Below are 26,214 nucleotides of genomic sequence, written 5' to 3'. Positions count from 1 at the left end.
TATCCTTCATTCTCTTTAATCATTTATGAATGGTTTGTGGTGCATTTGATTGCCCTTCATCCTCTTTTTGTTGCAGGCATTGTCCAAGAGTTCCCTAAATTTTGGTGTGCATTCACTCATTATGAAACTTGGGACTTTTTTCACATCCTCCGGGGCACTGTGCAGCACTATGCTTGTTTCCATATTTACTTTAGAAAGTCAGAAATTATAATCATATTGCCTTCGTCACTACTTACCTTTATATATGCTTGACTATCTATAGAACTTTCTTCCTTTCACTAATCCTATCGGCCTCTTTTTGTACCTTTTGGGACAATTGCTAGTATAGGACTTTACAAATTGAGTTGCGATATAATCTAGACAGATTTAACGGAGAAGAGAAATACAATCTCAAATATATTTTAGTTATGTAAATCTATTATACTTAATTCTTTCATTTAATATTTTAGAAATTTATTTAAATATGAAAAATATTTATATAATTTGTTTTAAATTTAATTATTTTAAAATTAATTCATTATAAATGATTATGTTAAAAGATAACTAAATTTTAAAATGAGAAATCAGTTATATAATTAAAAAAAAAGTTTTAATAATACAAATAGTTATAATTTTTTATTTATAAAATAAAAATAATTCAAAAAATTTAATTATATGGAATAATAACAAAAACAAATTATTATTATTAATAAAATCTTTACTCTACTTGTCTACAGAAAAAAAATTGTAATACTTTTTTTTTAATCTTACACAATATTTAATGGTAAAATCTTGACCTGCATACAAAATTTTACACGTTATCTAATAATAGATATATCATTTTCAAAATAATAATCCAGATTTTTTCAATTTCACATACCAACATTTCCCCCTACCCCATCTGTAATCCCTTATACAAACTTTTAATTTTGTAATAAGCTTAAACCAGAAATTTACCTTACCAACATTTCCCACTACCACCATCTGCAATCCCTGACAAACTTCTAATTTTGTCATAAGCTTAAACCATCTTCATGTTACTTTAATCTGAGAAACAAATAAAAACTGAACCGTATCCTTAATAATTTTGTCATAAGCTTAAACCATCTTCATGTTACTTTAATCTGAGAAACAAATAAAAACTGAACCGTATCCTTAATTTAGTTTTACAACACAGGCAAAAAAATTCTGGGCTGGAGTCAATTATTTTCAACAACACTCTCCTGTACAATTAAATCCAATCAAAACTCTTCTGTAAATCCAATCAAACATTCAGTAACCCACACTACTTAAAATCAATCTCAAACGTCACATTCAGTAATCCACACTACTTAAAATCAATCTCAAACGTCACACTAGAAACGCTCTGATAAGGAAAATTTCATGCCCATGAAAAAGGGTTAGGTGTAGGGTTTTTCTGGGGGTTGTTTTTTCAGAAACCACCCATTTTTACTGCTGGGAGGTGTTTCTTAAGGGGCATATTTCTTTGCGATTTCTTTAAAAACCATTACTGGGTATACTGAGAATCGAACCTGGGCGAGTTAAATAAATCAGGCGGGTTATGGTGAACTCCCACCCATAACAGAGGTCAACCGATTTTCCCAGGGTGTAAAATGGGTACCTGATCTGGCCAATTAAGTTCTGTATCTGTGCCCCAATTATATAGATCTTCGAACAGTGCATCCATGTTATTATTATTTGTTTGCCAATGCAATACTGTAACTACTATGAATATGACTTCCGTAGCTGTTACCGTTCTGTGCCGCTGCAGTCTCCAAATTATTACTGTTTGACCCTTTCCCGAACAAAGAGGCCAGTTTCTGTTGTTGTTGCAACTTCCACTGCAGATCCGCAAGCGTAACCCCAGGGAGATTCGAACTTCTGATCAAATCGCCGAAAGAGCATGAAGTGGAGTTTAGCAAATCTCCAGAATTGAGAAGATCAGGGTTTATATGGATTTGCTGATCCAAGGTGTGTATTGGTCCGTAGTCGAAAGCTACAAGGCCGGTATACGGCGCTGAGAGAAACCGTGCTGCATTCCTCTGCAGGAACGCTGCAATGCGCCTGTTCTGTTAAGTCTCTTGTAATTCCAAACTAAATCCATAAAGGCCAGCAGTTCCGTCCGCGGCAGGGGTTGTTGACATGCAAACTCGAAGAAAAAGAAGAAAGCGTGCCTGTGACGGTTCAATTCTCGCTGTTGCTGTCACCTGCAGGGAAAATGGAAGAGGATTTCATGGGGTTAGTGCTCTGCGGCCTCGTTTTTTTGTTTTACCGGCAGCTCGGAATAATTTGAACACAAAAATGCAAATTTTAGCTGGAACTCTAATCCTAGGACTAGATAACCAAGTTTATCCCCAATTTAAGAGAAATCGGACCACAACTAAAAACCAGACGTCCGGATACTCTAATTTTAACACGACCTAGCCAAATTGATGACGGCTTTAAGTGGAATCGAACCTCAAATGGAAAGCGGACTACAAATTTTTGCCAGAGACTCTAGTTTAAGCACAAGTTATCCAAATTCATGGCGGATTTAAGTGTGGAATCGATAACAGATGGAAATCAGATGCTTTTTATAAGCAAGCAAATACAAAAACCGTTGAATGCATGTGTTAAGCTATTCAATTTCGAGATGACCAGAGGAACGGTCGGCTCGGAATAACCTGAAGACAGGACTGCAAATTTAAAAACAAATAATTCACATAATCTCTACTTACAAGATAACCAATATATTAGGATCAAAATTTTAAAACAATATCACACATTAAATATAGTTAAATATCACGCATTAATTTATAAAACAAATGAAAGTTAATATTTATATTCCAGGCCATTAAACTTTGCCAAAGTAAAGCTTATGAATGTTTACTCATCATTATAGAAATTATAGACATTATTATTAAACTTCAATCACTTCGATTATTTCTTTTAGGGGGTGGGGAAAGAGTCTAACAAAAGGGACCATTAAACTTTCGCAATTTATATATGCCTTTTTCATCGCTCACATTAATAGCTCAATCAGTTTTTGCCCTGCCCTGCCCTAGTGTCATTCACAAGCGTTAAATTGATCTATTTTCGGTACGACAAGACAGTGCTGAAAGGTTTTATTTTTTATTTTTAATTTCTGAAAAGGCTTTCATTAATTAAAAAGAGGAGTTTACATAGAGTTGACAATACCCATGTGAAGGTAGGTTTTCACATAGAAGAGGAAACCAAATTATAAAGAGACATTAATGTAAATATATTAAAAAATAAATAAAAGTATCACTCAGTTTGGGCTAGTTTTTGGATTTATTTTTTTTCCTTTTATTTTTGGTTACTTCCCCCACTATTTTTTTCCTTTTATTTTTGGTTACTTCCACCCACTCATTCAGCCCAAGAGTAACCACTGCTTTTTGAAGAATTTCTTGACAGATTGTTATTACGTTTTTTTCGACTCTGGGAAGCCTATTAGTACACTCACTTTATCGCTCCCAACAAAACAGTAGTACTGCAACCATTGCGTTTTGAAGAATTTCTTGACAGATTGTTATTACGTTTTTTTCAACTCTGGGAAGCTTATTAGCTTTATCGCTCCCAATAAAACAGTAGTACTGCTTCTTTGTGTGGGAAGTGATAAAACTTTTATTCTCCCTACTCTCCTCACAATCCTCATCTAAAGAGAGCATTTCATCATTTGATTCACTGTCTTCTTGATTTGAAGATGAGGATTCCTCTTTCTCAATGGGGTGCTAGCGACATGGCTTCCAAGCTTTAGATTTAGTTTTTCTTTTTACTGGCTTTTGAGCACAGGATGTTTTGTTTGATGGCAGAGGGGACAGCGAAAAGTCTCATAGTCCAAGAGTTGGATCTAGTAGAAATCAAGTACTTTTAGGTTCATTTTGTTCGGCAAGCCTTTACTGATGTCGAATTCTACACATACCCTATAGAAAGGATAAACTCCACTTTGGCCTAGAGTAATATCTATGGCTAGGAAGAGACCCAGGGTATTTTTAGATGCTTGTACACTGAATCATGCTATAGATGAGCCAACAAATTTGGATGTTGGACCCAAATGAGGATCTTTGTAATTATTATCATAGAAGGATCAAAATCTGAGAACCAAGGGGTCATGAAAAGCCCCACTTTTCCCCAAAACCATGAGCCCTTAAATAGAGCACTATGCTAATCTTCCTAGCAGAAAAACACAACTATGAATAAGCCCTTCGAAGAGAAGAAAACTTAAAATTCCATCTCCAACATGTAATCAACTCTTAATTCAAGCATTTTTCTCTTTTAAGCTTATATAATTTCTCTTACAATTTCTATTTCTGTAAAGATTTCAAGTTCTTCAAATTAATGGCTTTCATTGAATATTGAAAATATAATTGTAATGGTCATAAGCAAGGTAATAGAAAGAGACTGCACATAAATGTTATCTGAATTAGTGCAGAGAAACAAATTATAAAATTGATATACCAGGTTGGAGTTTTAGAATATAAATATTTATTTATATAATTTTAAAATTCAACTATTTTTGATAATTGATATTTTTAATAAAAATAAAAATAAAAATATTTTATATATTTTTTCAAAAATTATATTGTAAAATTAATTTTAATTAAATTAAATATTTGTACTGCGATGAACCACACTTGTTGGATCGAAACGCCTCGACAAATATATCATGATGTAATTTGGCCGAAAACTCTTCTTAACATTAATATGGATCAGAAAAACCTCAACTCAATAATCAAAATAACTTTAAATAATCCAAACAACTACACCAAACTCAAAAATATTGGGCAAAAATACATATGAATGACTAAACCTCTCATCCATTTCATAGCAATTTCTAATAACATTGAGTTTTTTAATTGAATCCAACATATGTGGTTAAATGTTAAACAATAGTAACAACCATAAGTTAAACTAATCCCTTCAATTAACGGTCAAACATTATTACAAACAGTTAAGATATTGAATCATTGTTGATTGCAAGGGATCTTAACGTCACCCTTAGTGCTGAAGAAAGATGGGGAAATTGCAGGAATAGAGACCCATTGGCTGATCACATAAAGTATGAATTACTGCAAAGAAATTTTGTTGACATAGCTCCTTCTAAAATGACGCCGACGTGGGATAACGGTAGAACAGAAAAAGCTTATATTGCAAAGAGGATCGACCGATTCATCATTCATGGCAGCATCATTGACAAAATGGGAATGCCACTCTCATCCATTGGGACTGCTCTTATTTCCGACCATAAACCAATTTTCTTATGCTGGAAGGAAAATGGTATCAGAAAAGGGTTCCCTTTTAAATTCAATAGATCATGGCTACAGGACCCAGAATTCAATGAAGTCATAACTAACACTTGGAAGGACTTCTCTGCAAAATATTCGGCCCCCCCATTTATGACATTCAGAGACAACATGTGCGCCATGAGAAAAGTGGTCAAAGATTGGCAGTTCAAAAAAAGACAGAGGGATAGAGCCTCCCTTCAGGAAACACAACGGGAGCTGGATAGGATCCACAGGGATATGGACGTCAACTACTTTTCCTTCAGCGTGAGATGCCGCATAAAAGAGTTAGAAAGGGAAAAACAGAACCTTCTGAAGCAGGAGGAAGCTTTCTGGAAACTCAAAAGCAGAGTAACTTGGCTTAAGGAGGGTGACAGGAACACGAAGTTTTTTCACAAATATGCAAATTCCAGGCGACAGAAAAATACCATATGGAGGATAAGCGATGGTTAGGGAGGCCTTTATGTCTCTCAACAGGACATCACTAAGGAAGTTGTAAGACATTTTAAAGGGCAATATAAAAGAAGGGAAGGAAGCAGAATCCAGGACATTTTGTGGGGTATTGACCTGATGCCTCAAATGTTCGATGATGAAAAAAATGAGAGTCTCTTTCAGCCTATAACAAAGGACGAGTTTATGGGGGTTTTGAAGGCCTTTAAAAAGGACAAATGTCCTGGTCCGGATGGCTAGACAATCGAATTTTACATCCACTTTTTTGACATTATCAAGCAAGACCTGCTGAGGATGGTTGAAGCATCAAGAATTTCGGGCAGTATTCACCCGATCACATCCTCCACTCATATAGCTCTTATCTCGAAAAAATGGAGGCGGTTTCATTCCAAGATTTCCGACCGATCTCCTTATGCAACATATCTTTCAAAATCATCACCAAAATTATTGCAGAAATGATAAAAGAGACTCTGGCCACTTTTCTCACTAAGGATCAACATGCTTTTTTAAAGGGAAGGAGCATATTGGACGTTGTTGCCAATACTCAAGAGTGCTTGTTTACTATGCTCTCGGAGAAAACAGACGCTGCCATAATGAAAATAGACCTACAAAAAGCTTTCGACTGCTTGGACTGGGGATTTATAAAATGTTTATTAGCAAAAATTGGTCTGAAATCAAACTCCATAAGCTGGATAATGTCTTGCGTGGAGAATGTGAATTATGCGGTTATCATAAATGGCATGCCCTCTCCATTTTTTCCAGCTGAAAGAGGACTTCGTCAAGGGTGCCCCCTATCTCCTCTTCTGTTTATCATGGCAATGAACTCGCTGAGCCTTCACATCAACAAGGCGGTCTCAGAAAACATGTGCAAGCCCGTCAAAATTTGCAGGAATATTTTCATGTCCCACAATCTATTTGTAGACGATGTGCTTGTGTTCGCTATGCTCTGTAGGGCATCGTGGTCCTGCCTCTTTGATATCCTTAAAAGATTTCAAAGTGCAACTGGATTATATATAAACAGAGCCAAGTCCATTCTTTACCACAACGACTCCAACACCGAACTGGTTAATTGGATCTCACAGTTATTTGGTGTAGAATCGAGGTCGATCAAGGATGGTGTAAAGTATTTGGGATTCCAACTAAAGGAAAACAGTTACTCAAATGCGGACTGGCAGTGGTTGATTGACAGGTTCTATAAGAAGATCTCTGCCTGGGAGTTCAAATGCCTTTCCTTGGCAGGCAGAATTATTTTGACTCAAGTTGTCTTAACGCAAATGGTTGTTTTCTGGGCTCACATTTTTTTCCTTCCCGCAGATATAATTAACAAAATGAATAAGATCTCTATAAATTTTATATGGGGTGGCAAATCTCACCAGAAGAAATACCACCTATTGAGGATGGAAAAGATTGCCATGCCAAAGAGCTTAGGAGGCTGGGGTTTACTGGATATGAGGATCTTTGGTAAAGCTCTCCTTTGCAGGTCTTTGTGGAGGGGGATCTTCGGGGATGGGCCATGGAGAAACACTATAAAGAACAAATATATGAAAGGAAGGGATATAGAATTTTGGTACAGAAAAGGCATAATTGGAACTAAATATGGTTCGGCCATTTGGCTCAGTTTTAGGAAAATTGAGCAATTTTTTCTAATGAACTTGAAGTGGAAATTTCAAACGAGCAGCAGAATTTTTATTGGAATCGATCCCTTTATAGGAGGTCGGGAGAGCATCTCCATTCCCAAGCAGCTTCTCTGTTTCTTCCACAGAATTGGTATTTTTACTTGGGATAAGCTCATTTTCGCCTGGCACGGTCCTATCCCCCTATGGAAGGAGGCCTATGATCTCGGCATGCCAGCTCCCCTGGATGGCCTTTGGAACTCCGTCATCTTATATCTGAAAGGTTGTGGTTTCCATCGTTCTGGGACTACAGACTATCTAGTATGATCAGTTCCTAATGCAAAATTGGCTGTACAAGTAAAAGACATCTACTCTAACCTGATTAATTCTAAGGCCCTTTGCTGTAGTTCAATTTATCCTCCACTCTTGTGGAAGTCAGGTTGCCCTCCGAAATCAATTTTTTTCTCATGGCTTGTGTTCTACAACAAAAATTTGACATGGGAGAATTTGAGAAAGAGGAACTGGCACGAGCCGAGCAGGTGCGCGATGTGTGACTCTCACGAAGAATCCAACTTTCACATGTTTTTCCAATGTCAATCTCTGCTGCACATCTGGCAAGTCCTGGAAAATCTCTTTGGTTTTCCTCTCATTGCTTTCAGTTCCACTCAGGCAGCGTTTGAGTGGTGGAGCACGCAAAAAGAATCATGGAGACCTTTGATTATCATCGTTCTGTGGTGCGCCTGGAAATGGCGAAATAGCAAGATTTTCAAGGAATCAAAATCCCCTCTCATGTCTATATTGCAGCATATCATCTCGGTCTATGATTCTATTCCTAAAAATCCACCCAAAATGCAGAAAGGCCACAATACTTCAAACATATGCCCATGCTTAGAGTTTCCAAGGGCGTTTTTTGACGGTGCAGAACAACAAAAAATTTGTGGATGCGGGGTTCACATCATTATGGACAAGAACATGCAATACTTTATTTCATGGAATGGAGGAAGGGGCTCAAATAGCTTAGCGGAGGTGCGAGCCCTTGCAGGCCTTCTTGCTTTTTGCACTTTTTTTGATATACAGTCTCTTTCTATCTTTGGTGATTCAAAATCTGTGATCGATCATGTCAAGGGTTCTAGCCACATCAGATGCTCCCACCTAGCAGGCTGGTTGGACAAGATTAAGTTTTACTGGGGTCTCATGAAAGACAGCTCAATTCAGCACATCTGCCGCGATCAAAATCAGCAAGCAGACTCTCTGTCAAAGGAGGGCTTGCTTCTCGGGACAGGGTCCTGGTCCCTGAAGGTTACTCTCGACGAAAATTCCTGGCTCATCCAGGATTTTTCCATTCCTGGCTGCTGACCCTTTCTACGTCTTTTCCTTATTATCATCTTTGCCTCTATATGTTTTGATCATGTCATGATATTGATGCCCAGTGGTATCCCTGATCTAGTCTCTCTTATCTGAATAGATCTAGTATGTGTCGCTTATGCTTGGTATTGTTTTATGTATGATACTCTTTTTGCAAATTTTTGTTATCTATTTTTGCATCCTAAAAATCAGGATCATACAACTACTGAATGCTGTTATATGTACAATCTGGAACTTATATTCTCTCCATATAATTAATATGATGCTTTTTCGTTCTGAAAAAGATATCATTGAATTTGGGAAAGATGCAATGAATTGCAGACGAGACGGGTCTTCACAAGAAAGCAGTGAACAGAGTGTGGAAAACTTTATTAGAAAGTGTAAGTGAGCAACATGATTTGTATAAGTGGAATTACTGCAACAATTATGGTGGTAATTATGGTGGTGTTAGTCTTTATTAATACTCATTACATTAAGTATTATACACTAAATTAATTAGTAGTTTAGTTTGATTAAGTATTATGCATTAAATTAATTATTGGTTTAATTTTATTTCAGGTTGTTTATTGAATATTTTTTTATTCTCATTTAATTAATCAAATTGAAAAATAATGTGTCAATAATTAATTAAGTGGATGGTACTTAATATTTACTATTTACTATTATATATAAAGTGTTTTCCTATTATTATAATAAAATAATAACAATCCAAAAATACAATTACATAACATTTGTTATTGTAAATAAAATTATAATAAATTCATAATAACAGTCCAAAAATACAATTACATAACATTTATTATTGTAAATAAAATTATAATAAATTCATATGTATTTTGATAGTATTTTACTAATCAATTTTTAATATTTTATTAATCAATTTTTAGTGTTAATTATAAGTACTTAATATTTATTATTATATATAAAATGTTTTCCTATTATTATAATAAAATAATAACAATCCAAAAATATAATTACATAACATTTATTATTATAAATATTTATAATATTTTGATAATATTTTTTTAATCCATTTTAATGTTAATCATAAATTTTGAATATCTCAAAACAATATAACAAAATCAAATTTTACTATACTTAAATTAACAATTAACTTTACTATACCAAAATCTACCATCCACATGAGTACAAAACATTCAACCCGTGTTTAGAGCGAACAAACCGTTATGTATTTAAAAATATTTAAATTAAAGAACATAATATTTAAGTATCAGAAATCCCTTGGTTCTTTAATTTTATAGTATTATGAAGTGGAAAAAAATAATTCACATTTATGTATTGAATGTAGTTTTGAAATTTGACTTGTGATCCTTATATTAAATATAATTTTTTTTATGATAAATGATATATATTAATTAATATTGTATAAATTGAAATACACATTATTAGATTTAATAAATAAATAAATAATTTATAATAATAATTTAATGATTAAGTAAGAGTTGAAACATTTTATATTAATTACAAATGGAGGGAAAACTTTATAGGAAAATTTACTCTTTGAACTTAATTAGCACTGGCTGGGTTGAGCATGTTATTTTAGGGAATCAAATGCAAGTGGTGAGAGAGTTAATAGCTCACCTCAGCCACTAGGTCTACCCTTAGTTGATTAGATTTAATAATATTTAAACATAACAATGTAAAAAGTTGGAGGTTGAGAGATATATGAGGAAAAACATAATATTATGTACAAATTATATTTTAGAGAAATCACAAAATAGTTTTCAAGGTCAACATGTTTCAAACCAACACTGTGGTTCATCGTCATCTTTGTCTTTAGCTCAATTGGTTGAATCATAGTCGTTAAAACACCTTTGTTATTGAAAAGTCACTAGTATGTATTGTAAATCAACCCGGAGGGTTAGCTCATTTGGTTGAGTCCTTGTTATAAGATTATATATAAAGATAAAGATAAGGAGAATATTAAGAAACACATAATATAAACTAGAGTGAAGAGAAATATTGGAAAAAACATAATATTACAGTGTTGAATATCAAAATAAAATAAAATAGAGAAAAAAATTATTTAAAAACAAAAAAAATATTGGAAAAAAAAATATTATGAAAAAATAACCAGAAGAAAAATATTAACGGAGAATATTATATTTTTTCCGAATTTATCTCTACCATCATTTTGTAATATATTTTCATCGAGTAAAAATAAACGCTAAAATACTAAAAATTTAACACCTCACCTCTCTCGTATATATTTATATATTTTTTTAATGTAACACACCTGACAAGCCCACCCTAAAAGAACCACACACGAGCCGAGCTGTCAGAGAATCACCCTCACAAACCCAAAGAAAATACCCACACTTACCTCTGCCATTGTTTTCTTCCACCGCAATCATGTCAAATCCACCCCTCCCACGTTTGACATGGCGGGCAGTGTCGGGACTGTGACACTGACAATAACCGACCGTCTTGTTGGAAGTCGGTGGAATCATTCCACGTGGAGACCGCCACGTAATTAAATACACACAGCTGACGGCGAAACTTACGGAGCGAAGGAGTAGACGCTTGAGTTACAAGAGAGCGTGGACTGATTGCCTGTCACTACCATAACACGGACTGAATTGCGGCCCCACCACAGGCGCCGCCACTGCGTGCCACGAAGAACGATGCCACCGTGAACATGCACCATCAGTCGGGTGAGGATAAAACGCGGCGGGGCCACTTAACATTGCCGGCGCCGAATGAAACTCCCGAAGCGAGTCCCAAACCGAGCCATATCCGAGAGATCGCAAAGCGACACGTGGACCAACAGCGCCTCGCAATTGGTGGGACCAGGTACTCAGAAGTGCGTCAGCAGCGGGGTGTGCGCTCGAGTTGACCACGTACAACCAGTCTGCCCGCACGCGCCGATGTCTTACTTGTCTATATCTATATCTACAGTAAAATTAGTTGTCAAATTTGTTACCAAGGTAGTAATATAATATAAGTTGACTCATCACTGTTATTTAAAGAAAATTATGAATTATTTTTTGCTAGTGGTTAGTGGTCTGTAATGGGCAGATTTTCACTCTTGCCAAACACTTTTAGATCATAAGCTATTAAACCTGTTCAGATTTTCACTCTTGCCAAACACTTTTAGATCATAAGCTATTAAACCTGTTTTCTTGCATCCAAAAAAACATTTTTTTAACTAAACAAAAACAATTTTAGAACATACTCCAAATCCAACCCCAATATCTACATAATAATAATAATTTATTAAATTATTAAACTGTCCTTATTAAATACCACACAATATAATAATACAGTGGCAAGAGGTAGGCCCTGGCATATGCCCTAAAAGTGCTTCTGCTTGGCTAAGAGCTCGTCTTCCTCAAACTTAAGGGAACGGCCCAAGACCTAGAGGCATCTGGCAGGAGTGAAACCCAGCACCTGCCTACCCCCTTAGAGACCACCAGAGCTATGCCTACCCCCTTAGAGACCACCAGAGCTATTCCAGGGACTTGGTTTCCTTTGAATAACGATGATGAGTCAGCGTGCATTAGCGGATAACAACTAGAGATGGTTGTTCTCACCACTAGTTTTACAACTGAGAATGATAAGTTTTCCCACTTGTAAAAAACAAAGTGACAATAGATTAAATATTCATCAACAAAATAATTTGTTTGATGTTCAATTTTCTCTATCAATATATTATATATATTTTTTATTAATTTTTAATATAAATACTAATTAAATTGTATCTTAAATTATTATAATATATATAAAGTGACAACAGATTAATAAATATATATATTTTTAATATAAATACTAATTAAATTGTATCTTAAATTATATATATATATATATATATATATATATATATATATATAATTTTAATACATTATAAAAAAACGTAAATTTATTATGAAATTATATTTAATATAAAATATAGGAGTCATCTAATGATGCAGAGGAATTGATCAAATAATCAAAAGTGACTAGAATCTGGGTAAAAAAATTCAAAAAATCTTGGAAAGGCAGTGTTTGAATTGTGTTTTTGATGGTGGAAATGGATTCAGCACCATCAAAAACATCTAGGACACCTAAAATTTTGAAGTTTAACAACTATAACTTAGATTTACAAAAATCCTTACCAGATTTTCTCTAAATATAATTGGTACTCCTCCCCTCATTAGACTAATAAAAAAATCACAAATCTACAATAATAACATATAAGTTTAATAAACAAACTTTTTAACTTACACATTAATTTGATAATTTTTATATATAAGTTTAAGAAACAAACCTTTTCAACTTACACATTAATTTGATAATCTTTAAAATTAAATAAAAATCGTTATGAACCTGTTAATTCTAAAAGTGGTAACCTATTATAAATAAATAAAGTAAAATGGATAAATATCGATCAAATATAACCCTTGCTAGCAATTTTCTTCGTAAAAATTGCAGTCTTTCAATTTTAATAGCACCCAATAGTACCGCTACGTGTTTTCCAAATTTTAGTAGAATGTTCGAGAATACTTTGATCGAACAATCTAATCATTAAACGTTTTTATCTTTTTCAAATCATTTGGATTATAGAATTTAAATTCATCCTTTTAAGAAATTTACAAAATTAATATAAAATATATTAAAAATAAAAATAAAAATTAATAATAAAATATATTTAAAAAACACATACATTTTGTAATTCAATAGTTAAACTTTTTTATATAAAGAAAATGGTAAATTCTTTCGGGTAATTATTGACTCGGGATAGATTGTTGTTATGATAGTTGAGATGAAGATGATTTCCATTTCAGAATTGGTAAAGCTAGTCATTATACTTAAGAAATTTTTAATAATTTTGAACAAAATATATAAAAATAAATAAAAAATATTTTATTTTTAAATTGCGTTTAATAGTTAAATTTTTCTATACCAGAAAAATTAATAAATTATTTTTGGTAATTATGCATTATAAATAGATTGGTATTATGAGGATTGAGCTGAAGATGATTTCCATTTCAGAATTCGCAAAGCAAATCATCATATTTAAAGGAAAAAAGTATGAGTATGTAAGTCAAAGAATAATAAATTATTTTTGGTAATTATGCACTGTAGATAGATTGGCATTATGATGATTGAGCTGAAGATGATTTCCATTTCAGAATTCCCAAAGCAAATCATCATATTTAAAAGAAAAAAGTATGAGAATGTAAGTCAAAGAATAGATTGGTTAAGATAGATTGACATTATAATGATTGAGATGAAGATGATTTCCATTTCAGAATTCAAGCAAACCATCATATTTAAAGGAAAAAAGGATGAGTATGTAATTCAAAGAATAAATTGGTATTTTAAAATTAAAGTGATTAATTGAGTGATTTATTATTTTATTTTTTATTTTTTGTTAGTATAAATTTAAATTTTATATTAATTTTAATAAATTGAATTATATTTTAATAGAATATAAATTTTAGTCTTCTATTAATTTAAATTAATTTATATTTTTGTTTATGAATTTATTTTTTAGTAATTTATATTTTAAAGTAGTTAAATTTAATATTTTAATAATATTAATTAATTTTGATATTATTATTAGAGTTAATTTTTGCATTAATAAATTTATAATATAAGAATTTTATGTTGTTATTTGTTTCTAGTTTGCTATTTAGAAAGTTAGATTAAATATAGAATATAATTACTTATTAGTTATTTTCTAAAAATAAATCAAGGGGTGAAGCACCATAAATTAAGGGGTGAAGCATCAAAGTATAAAAGATAGGACTTGTCTTTGCAATGGGAAAACAATAATTGATAAGAGTTCTTCTCTACCAAGGTATGGGGCTATCCCATAAGCCAGAAAACTAGCCAAGAAAGCAACAACATTATGGACCATAGTTCTAAACATTTTAAACAAAGGAGCAAATACAAGGGACATGAGGATAGGAGGGTATCCAAGTCTATGGGATGATCTTCATCCTTACAGTTCGGCGCTACTATCAGGCTTGGAGGCAAGCCCATCTTTAGGTGGGCAAGATGACCCTCGACGTCCAACAACAAGAACATCAATTCATCCAGCTTGTGCATTATATTATCCCGTGCATCCTCTCTGTGCACCAATGTTTTTCCTAGAAGAGTATTCAAGTGCCAATACAAATCCAAAGTGTACAGGTAGTGGTTTTGCTTTCCCCTATTGTTCTTGATGTTAGGAATCTAGTCAACAAGACTATCTAAAACCTTTGAATCTAGAATTCCTTGATGTTTGTGACAAAACTCATCCTCTACAATGTTAAAATCTAATTGAATCTTAGGGGGGAATTGGGCTTGAAAGTGATGCACAAAAGCCTTACTATGGAACTAAGCCCTCGAGCCACTTACACCCCCTCGACCTTCGTTACACTGACGACTATGAGCATGTTGGTGTGTCATGGCTAGCAATGGAAGGAAGAAGCATACTGGACTAAGAAGCCTCAAGGCTAAGGGATGGAAAAAATACATACAAAAAAAGAGACTGTGACCTTTCGGGAGGAATGAAAGTGAGTTTGTATTATCTAGGGAGTGCCCCTTACCTACAACAAGATCGAATGCGCGTGAGAGGAAAGCCAAGGTGAAGATACCACGCGAAGACAAGAAAAGCGAGGTGATACAACTAAACTTCATGATGAGTAGAGGAAACAACAAGGAGAAGAGTAACAAGTCTGAATGAGGGATCATATCCAGGAGCTTGTAGCTAAAATCCCCCGTGAAAAGTTTGGATGCATCCAAGGCACGAATGACTTTCATGCGATATGGCATGCAAAGTGGTGGGCATCACTTCCAAGATAGTAGTTAATAAACTCTGAGTACGACATGTTGGAGGTTGTTGTTGCTCACAGCTAAGGTGACCTTTATTTCTTGCAATGGACACCCCCATCGGGGAAATTTAAATATAATTTAATACATAATTTTAAAATATAATAAAAAATAGAATTTAAGTTAAATATCTATTAGATTTAATTTGCAAAATATAATATTGAATTATGTAAATGATAACTAATTACCCTAATAGGTCTATCTATTTTGCAATAGGGCTTCCAATTTTTTAATTTAATTATCAATAATTATTAGGCTAGGGATTTAATCTCCACCAAATATTCTGGAATATTTCTTACTAGCAGTCACAAATCAAAGGTTGAGATTTATCTTAAAAGTAGTTATGCCATTTGATTAATTAAAAAAATGTCATATGAACAAGTATTATGGTTTTTTTGGGCATGTGGTATTTAGTAAGACATGGTATTGACCCAAAAATTTCCAGAGTAAAGTAGAGTGAAAATCCATGGTTAAAAATTTATTACTTTTTTTTTTTGAAAATGTATATATGTTTAACTCATATACTAATTCTTTTTTAATTAATGATAGTAATGATAATAATTTAAAATAAAATTATAATTTAGTTAAAAATAGTTAATTTTATAAAAAAAATTTAAATCTTGATAATGTGATATGTATTATAAGATAAATATTTTAATATCAATAAACATTTACTTTAATAGTAAAATTGTAATTAAATATCTAATTTATATATTTAATAATAAAACCTTAATTAAATTATTTTATTATATTTACATATTCGCCCTCCATTTTGAAGTGGATAATTGGAAAACATAATTAATTAAGTGGTGATCAAAATGGAAGAAACACTTTTAAAAAAGGGCACTAATCCAAAATGCTATTAGAGAGTGACCTTTAAAACTATCCATGTGAGGATTTCCATATGCAAATTAAGGTTTACGTTGAAAAAAACAAAATCCTTAAATACACTATTTTTTCTTTTTGACAACCATGACATACACTTCATATATGAAGTGTAGATACACTAATTGTCATAGATACACTTGGAGATGGTGTGCTCTTTGTACATGAGCATAAATGTGTGGCATTTTCACTCAGGTTTGGTGGTTTATTTTATGTAAGTTAATATTTTACAATGCCCTTTACTATTTAATGAATGTAATACATTTGTAACACTTTTCGCACCTTGGTTAGAGTTGACATTGCATTAGACATTTGCAGATTCAACATTATTATATATCTATTTATATAGTTATGGTTATGACTTTACGAATGTTATCATCGTCTTCACATATGGATTCATTTTCAACAATGTTGTATCATCAATAATATATTAAAGTTATTGGGTTGACATAATTTACTAAAAAGTATTGTTTAGGGTTATGTTGTATTTGTTTTGTCTATTGCTTTTTTATTGTAAGTTCTCGAATTAAAATGAGTTATGGCTTTTAAACTAAAAGAGATGGTGTAGGGTTATAACATGTGAACATGATATGGGGCGAGAATAAGCTCTATTAAAGTTATTCGTTTTTCGATATATGGAATAATGGGCTCTATATTTTCTTCTAGGCTTACAATCAACAAATGCATATATACTATGTCCCTTTACCACATCTACTCTCATTTTATATTTTCCAAATTCGGAAATTCCACACTCAATGAATTTAGACTTAAGATTGAAGCAACACGCATAAGATTCCAAGTAAGGAATACATTGATTCATAGTAAGATATGTGGAGAACCCTTGTGTAAATGACATTAGAGAGGCTCCAATAAATGCTTTGGTAAATGAATCTTCAAATGGTCATATGTCCTCTTCTTCCACATAGATGCAATGCAATGTGCCTTTTCTAGTATAACACATGGAATTCATTTGTCTTGTAAACATGCTATTGATTGTGGCTACACTTGAGGAATCACTCCATTTGATTATAGGGTTGTTTACTCAAATGCAACATTGATGTTTCTTCTTCAAGATGAAAGAAGAATCCATTCAATGTGATTTCTCTATTTAATTTTATCACCAGGAGCAATTTAGTTAAATGCAATAATTAAGCACTATGTTGTCTACAATGAACACCACCATGATAGAATAAGAATATCTCATATTGCAAAGAGTTTCTCCTAGAAAGAGGAAGGGAGAGATGATTAACCTCATAGGAGCTTATGACAAACTAGATAACCATGAAAAACACAACCAACTAAAAAATAGATGTACCGTAAATTTCCATGGATATTCCACGAGACAGATCATCACAACCCATTTGATAAAATTATGTTAAAAATATGAAATCCATACTATGTATATTGCAACTTCACGCATGCAATATGTAAAATGCATAAAATAGAGAACAAAAAAAAATACAATCACTCAAAACCATAAGAATGCAAGATTTACTATGGAAAACACTTTCGAGATAAAACCTAGCTAGAAGGTGAGGCTTTTATACTCTCTTTCTTTGAATGGAAAATGGATGCAAATACAAAGAAGTGAGGCATGTGGTATGTGAGTTGTTACATTGTACAAATCATATATGTTTGCTTTCTCCCTATGCACTCTTGGCTACTTGTTCATTTATGGAACAAATGCACTTGAACATAATGGAACCCATTTTCCTACTAGTGGCCTTGTTATAACACAACCCAATAACCTACTAGTGGTTAAGTTCGACTCCTTCAACTCTTAACTAGAATTACAACATGGACTCCTCTAGAGTCTTCTTCATTATGATCACATGGTTATCACCTTTCCCATGAATAATGGGGTTAACATGACATCCTCTTGAAATATGGTGGTCAAAACAAGAAGGTCAAATTCTATGTGGAATAACTTTTTCATACAAACTTTTATTGAGACAATTCTTGTGCCTTTAGGAAGGTCTTTATGTGTAGAATTGCGCAAAAATGTGAATGATTAAGAGTAAAAGTCCCCTCCCCCCACCAAAAAAGAAAAGAAAATGATGTTTGATGCCTCAAATTGTTCCCAAAAGGTTTCAGGCCCCAATTTGCCAAAATGGGTCCCAATGGTAAAAATGGTGCTATAAGTTGATTCCTCCACTTTTCCCACTATAAAAGCATCAAGCTGGTATCATATTTGGTAGCTATAGATGTAACTCTCCCATGGGAGGGCCCAAGAAATATGTTAGATTAGCTTAGGTCTGTGAAATGCTTTTTTGTGTGGCTTTGTGGATTTTGTATCATCGAGCACAAAGGAGTGTTGTAGATTCACTATTTTCCCATAGGTTTTGTACAACAACAATTAGTTTAGTGTGGATTTATGTGTATAATTAAGTTTGGTGGCGTAATTTTGAAAAATTCCATTACAAACAAAGAATTCGAGCATATTGCTTTTGCAACAGTCAATAATCTTATCCAAACATAAGCTAAAAATTGTACCTCTTATATGTTAAATTTAGTTGACCAACAATCTTCTTATTTTGATCATTTTGAAGGAGATACAACTAATTTAGCCAAGATTTTATTGCATTTGAATGGAATATCTTCTCCATACTACATTTTTCTCCCTTCTTCGTTTGACTATTCAATAGATTTTTGTATCAAAAGAGCTCTATAGGGGACCAACTACATTGCACGCACAAAACATTGTATGCATGTATAGTTGTTTTATTTCTTTCGATCAATATGTATCCATCTTTTTATGTGTATAGAGTGCTTGTGCATTATTTAAGCTTTATAGTGTGTATAACAAGGTAACATGACCGAAAAGCTTAGGCTTCTTGGTGAACATGGTGCAACAAGAACACTGCCAGTAGTTGTGTTTACAATTTTTGGTATGGTTTAGATTTGTGATCTTTGTGTGTTTGTGATTTTATGTAAAATAAATGATGATAAATGTAGATAAAAAGATGATGTTATAGGATTGATCCTTGATAATTCAATATCTAAACTGCTTTCTTAGATAGTTGGTGACTACAATGATGGGCCACACTTTTTGGTAGATGGAATCATGTCCATAGAATGATTAGTAGTTCTATGATTACAATCAACAATTTGATGGTATGAAGCAATTGTATCTTCGAAGGATCAAGTGGTGGCTCAATATGGATGGTTGTGTGACAGAGCTTAGTCTATAAGAGATCAAAGTGGATAATGATGTCGATTAAGACTTCCAAAAAAAGATCAGACATCAAGGCAAGTACTCTTTAAGGGAGAGTGTTGGAGATATTAACTCCTACTTGTCTTATTTTTAATATTTGATATTCCTCATCAAATGTACTATGTATTTTGATAGTTAGTTAGTTGGATTTGAGAGGTCTACTCCAACTAAATAGCTCCTAGTTTAGTGTTTGATTGAGATATTATCTCAACAAGCTAATTGTGTGGTTAAAAAAGTATTTTTACCTTATGCCATTGTTTGATGTATTTATGTGTAACATTATTAATGTTTAATATAGAATACAAAAACATATTTGTGTATGCAATGTTTTTTTAGTATTCTTTCTTTAGATGATTTGTGACCATGCTAAATCAAGCATTACTCCTTTTCTTTTACCTTTGATCATCACATAACCTCTTATAACTCACAAAGATGAGGTTCCTTCATGCTCTCAAGAGATGAGAGACCTCTCATTTGGGGCTTCTATAAAATTATGTGGGAAGATGAGAAATCCTATGTATTATGTAGTATTGTTTTCGGTCAGTAATATTCCATTAAAAGGCTTATAATGGTTTTGAATGTTTATTTATTTGTAATAGACGAAACAAAGATTAGATAACCTCAAAATCTTTGAATAAAAATAATTTTAATTTATGTTTCTAAGAAATACGTTTCTTGTATTGATAATGTTCATCATTTAAATGTTTAAATTGAATCATAATTAATTCAATTTTATTTTAATAGTTTAATTCTGATATTATGTTTTTTATTTAATTGAAAATGAAATTAAAGGATGTAATTTTTTTTTTGAGAAAATAGTTTTCTTAACTTTCTTTTATCTTTATTATACTATAAAAATAATTTAATAGTGGTAAAATTAATTATTATTATATATTTTTTCAATTATTTTATAGTGTTTAAATTTTGATATGTATATATAAAATTTAAAATAAGTTTTATATTAAATAAATTAACAAAATTATATCAAAATTCATATAAAGAGTGGTTTTAAGAAGAAATCCTTTATAAAAAAATTGCATAATGGAAAGTATAGCTATCAAATTTAACACCTTATCCATATGGTCATCTAAGAGCATTAGCTGGAAATCTGCATAAGAGTTAGCAGAAAACCTTTCTATTATAGTTTAAAGTAGTCTAACAACAAAATGGGGTTTTAAAACCCCAAAATGGTAATGTTGAATATGATAATATCATATATGCAAAACAAGAAAATAACAAAAAGTGTGTCATAGTAGACAGAATCTAAAACATAAACAACATTACATGATCGTATCCATTGAAAAGGATTTTGTATTAAGAATGTGGAACATTACACCTGTGGAGGAAAAGTATGAGCAAGGGTCACCATGTTCTCCTCTATGGGAGGTTTCTTTTCTCCCCTTTCTACAATTGTAGATGGATTTTCTTCTTCCTGTAACATGTTGTGGGAAAAGTGAGAGTTACGAACTCTAGTGGAGAGCTCGAAAGACAGAGGATCAAAATGTTAACGATGAAATGGTCATGGTGAAGAAAGTGGAGAAAAGTCTCTCTATTTATAATAAAATGGTGGACAAGACTTAATCTAGTCAAATAATAAAATATATGTTGGACTAAATCAAGACCTAAACACTTTTGGTATTTTATTATATTTTAGGAGAGGAAAGGTCAAAGGAATGATCAATAACCTTTATTTAGATAACCAACTCAAAAAATAATGATTATTTGAGTTAATTAATAAGATGGGTGAAATAATTAATAAACAAAATGGGTTTATTGACTATTTCTAGGTAAAATGGTCAAATGAGTTAGAAAAAATTATTAAATAACGATTTAATAAATTATTCCTAAGATAATGTTGAAATGATTAAAGAATATATATATATACATATTCCAAAAAACGTTAGTGAAAATAAATTTAATTATTTTCACATTAATGGGTAAAAATACGAGAATACCTTAAAATTAATGACTTTATGGGTTATTCTTATGTGGGTAAAATAATTAAATGGAAATAACTTAGGAAAAGTGGTTCTCTAAATTATTTTCTATGGTGAAGTGGGTTCTAATGTGTAACACTTATACTACATTGTTTATTTTGATCAACCTAGTAAAATATGGCTAGGTGATCATTTTTTAGGTGATAACAGATTGCCCCTCAATGTATGAGTGTCAGGTTTTTGTGGTGCAGGTAAATTCTAAGTGCGGACCCAAACAATTCCTCTAGCCCGAGAGAGCGGGTCTAGCCACAAACAAACAATCTATGGAAAATCTCCTTAAGCTAGAATCAATTAAGAGGGCCTACCTCTTAGAACGCTATTCTGCTTGGTGATGATCTTGCTTCCTCACTCCAGCTATCTCCCATTTCCTTCCTTCGAATACCTGAAACAAGAAAACAATAACAACAACAAACGTGATAGCATACAATATTATATTCAGCCTACTTAATAGGTCAAGGAACATTAAGCCATAAAGATGTAAAATGACACTTCATGTAGGAAATCAATCAATAGTTGCATTTATATAAATCAGAAAGAGATTACAACTAATGCCTTGACGTTGTTGGTCTCCTCCAATGTATCCGGGTTCCCACACTTCTGCTAGCAGTTCATGGATAGCCCCAGCAAATGAAAGTTTTAAGGCCTCTTTCCCTCTAGTCTCAAACCAAACCAAAAACACACAATTCTCCCTCAAACGTGCACTAGAAAGCAACAAGCTATAGATGACTTGTTGATCGTTCAAACTCACTCCAAAACTAAAAACTAGTTTTTCTTGGGAAAGAGAGAGGTTTATATAGATTGGATGGATGGGAGATGGTTCCTCTCATCATGGGAGAAGGTTTTATCTCTTGAGTTTGTTCCATCCTAATAGGGGAAAAGATCCCAAACTAACTTCCTCGGATCCATCTGGCCCAACCATCTACCAGACTTCCGTTACGAAGCTTCTAGAAATGGAAGCTTTAGATTCATATTTAAAAACCTTCCAAAAGAGGATCGACATGACTAGAAAAGGGCTCAATCACTTCGTACGGCACGAGGGATAGTTTTAATCTCTACAAATCGGCGCGAGGAGGAAATTAGTTAGTAGTGATGGTCTTGTAAACTGGGATAAAAGGAAGATTCTTGGCTCTCAAGGTACCAGCAGCATAGTTCACGGAATGTGGATAAAGGAACTGACGTCAAACACCCGTGAATCACCCGATCGAAAGCCAATGATGTGAACTTGTCATCGAGTGCAAAGAACTTGCCATTAAGGCATGCAAGCTCTAAGGAACTGGAAAGGAGTCTCTCGGCCAGCTTCCTGGATAATGAGTTGAAGTCGACAGGAAGTGACCGTGTCAAAGGAGGGCCATGATGTATCCCACATCATTGACACGAGACAAAGGGATGCAAATGATTTCAGATGATACAGAGAATCAGGAGTAAGTGTAACTATGGAGGGACTAACTCTTGAACATATTGGTGACACGGTTCCGGAGTTTGGAAGCTTTGGGATCCATAGGATCGGTGGTCAAGATGATGTGGCGGAGATAAAATGGAAGGCAAAAATGAACGACCCAACCCAGGAATTTCAATGATGAAAAGTAGGATATCCCAACCCGGCATGAAGCATAAAGTGTCATGTTCAAGAGTGAGCTGTCGACACGACTGATAGAATTTCCAATTTCCCCCCACCATTTCTGGTAGGTACCCCAGTTATTTTTTGTCGCAAGCTTGAAGGGGATAGCATATGCTTGCACTCTAAGTTCATCCTTCAGACGAATTCGACCTAGTAATTTTAATGAGCCCTAGGAAGGAGAAGCTCATGATCATCATGGCGACAAATCCAATGTCGTTTGAATGTTTTAATGAGTTTGACAAAGGTGTAACTCGGTATCTTTTTCATAATTAGAGAGTTTGAAAAAGACACGAAAAAGAAAATTCCACATGGTCCCTTTTCATATATTTGTGTCTCTCAAGCCTGAAAAGGTAGAAAACGCTACTTGAGAGAACCACTTGACCATTTCAGTCAAGCAGTACCTTTTTCTTAAATAGTTCATCCCAACCCGAATAGGGGTAAGTGTATATTGGGTGAACGACATTTCACAGCATTTAACGAGTTCAAAACGACAAGATCTCAACAATATTTTTGTGTTTAAAGAGTCGGAAAAGAGCTTGAAAGCGAACCCCCATTTTTATTCTCTTTTACGAGTCAAAAAGGGAAAAATACTTGGCGACATTTTCATTTGAGTTTTATGAGTCGAGAAAAGATCTGAAACGTGACTCCAGTACCATCATCAATAATCTGTCACCTGTCACTGCACAAAAAGGTAAATGCATTATCGAGTCTATGAGGAAAAATAGGTCAAAAATACTTAAAAACCCTAATATTTCATGAAAAAATGAATAAAATGTGGAAACAATGATTATTTTTTACCATTTACCATTTTATTTTTGTGTGAAGAACTTTTTACCCACTTGTGCCATAATTTCTGGAGTAGATTGTGGGAGATCCAAGAGGTCATTCGCCAAGCCGTTAGTTGCAGGTAAGAGCCAAGACCTTAAGCTCCATTTTGATACTTATTTTACCTATTTTAAACTAATTTTTGGATTTCATAAGGAGGTTTTGTCAAAAACAATTCACCCTAGGTCAACACGATTTTTGGGCACGGAATCGCGCCGATCGGGGGTTGCTAACACTGTCAACCGCGTCGTCGACACTACTATTTTTAAAACAGTCGCGCCAATGTCGTCAACAAAATATTTTCATGTTTTTTCTCAATTTTCCCGTTTGAATCCAAGTTTCTCTGGCAAAAAATGTTTATTGACTTGATTATATGGTTTTTGCAGGAAAAAATCGTGAAAAATGGTGGATTGGAAGGAACGCGAGCATGAGGATATTTAAACTCAAGCAATGGCTAACCCAAATTGCTTGGATTCTTTAAGGAATTCTGGGCTTCTCAAATTCTTCCTTACTCCAGGTCTACGGGCTCAACCCGAATTGCTACGATATCTGATCAGTCTCTAGGACGTGAATCGGAAAATTTTCATGATCGGTGACCAAGAGTTACAGTTGGAAACTTCAGACATTTATTTCATCACAGGACTGTCCTAGAGAGGGGAGCCAATCAATCTATATGGGTCAAGGTGGATTGGGGTAAGCGTGACCATGCTACTTGCAGAACATTTCCCAGAAGCACTCAAATCGAAAAGTGGCAAGATCGAGATTATCACTGTTTGAGATCTTGTGTTGAGAGTGTTATTGTTGGCCATCAACAGAGTGGTTGGGGCCCAAGCACAACATGAGACCATCAAGTCGAAGTTTCAATATGCTATCGACTGTACGACACCCACTATTTTCAACTGGGCAGAAGCTATGAAGGTCAACATGAAACACCAGCTATCAAAAGCTAAGGCAGGAAACCTGAATCAGTTCTGCTATGGGTCGGTTCTATTGACCTTCTTCCTAGAGCGGATTCCATTGTTCCACTACCAGCTGGATGAGGTGGAACTGCCATTGCCACGAGACCCACGGATGGTCCTTTGGAGTACGTTGATGCCTAGGATTACCGGGGGCCAATAGATGTCCTATAAGCCCGCCTTTTTCTTATGGCTACGACGACAACTGATTGTAGTGGAGGATTGGCCTTACAGTGGTATCGACTTCCACAAAGATCCGGATATGCCGCTCCGAGAGGGGGAGGATTATGATGATGGAGGTAAAAACAAACTATTTTAATTTTTGATGTTTTATTATTTTTGAGATATATGTGTTCATGACATTTCGATTTTATAAATGCAGATGTTGGACTAGAACACCCTGTCGAGATGTCCCCAATCGCCAGGCACATTGCTTGGCAGTGCGAGGTCGCTCCTTATCAGGAGGGAAGCGACAATGAGGAGGAGATCGCACGGAACCTTAAGGGACTGACTCATGGGATCCTAGAGTATGCCCGGATGGGTGATGTACTACGCCAGTACCAGAGACATACAGTGGGGGTATCAGACCGAATCCGTCGAATGCTGACTCATATAGTTCGAGCAATTACATGCCATCATGAGAATCATGTTTTCTAGTGCATAGGTCTAACATTCCACATTTTTTAGGCCTGCGAGCAACGAATGTATAAGGCTTGCGAGCCACTGATGTATTTTGGACACATTTTTTTTTTAGGGGGGTTTTGATGTATAAAAAACATTACCAATATATCTATATCTATAGATATATATATATATATATATAGATATAGATATATATATATATGCGCTATGCTATGCTATGCTTCCTTGCTTAATATGGTACAAATGTTTTTGTTTTTGAGTTTTACATGTTTCGCAAATGTCTATGCAGCACATAATTAGCTAATGCATCTGTTAATGTATTCATGTGTCTAGGAATATGATGATATGTAATGTAATCAAAATTTCTTTCCAGTAGACAAATACGTAGATACATTCTCAATATCTGAGGGTTTCTGGTGGAATATTTCCCGTTGAGTTGAAGGACAACAAGCTTTGAATCAGGGTTGACAACTAATTACCAGATGCCAAGAGTGATTGCTTTTGACAACAATTCGATAACCGTGCTATACTCAGCGATGTTGTTAGTTGTTTGACCTAGACAAATACCT

The 26,214-nt window shown here is 33.8% G+C and overlaps 1 pseudogene; it reads right to left on the bottom strand.

The window, feature by feature from the left end:
- Positions 1–1,361: 1,361 nt before the first annotated feature.
- LOC149183848 (uncharacterized) lies at positions 1,362–25,101 on the bottom strand (annotated as a pseudogene).
- Between the last annotated feature and the right edge of the window lie 1,113 nt (positions 25,102–26,214).

The sequence above is a fragment of the Pinus tabuliformis genome, chromosome 3_2 (assembly GCF_031772625.1).
Source record: "Pinus tabuliformis cultivar Carrire ecotype Pingquan chromosome 3_2, CPIR1, whole genome shotgun sequence".
NCBI classification, from domain to species: Eukaryota; Viridiplantae; Streptophyta; class Pinopsida; order Pinales; family Pinaceae; genus Pinus; species Pinus tabuliformis.
The sequence above is the reverse complement of the archived record's forward strand: the minus strand, read 5'-3'. Positions and strand labels throughout refer to the sequence as shown.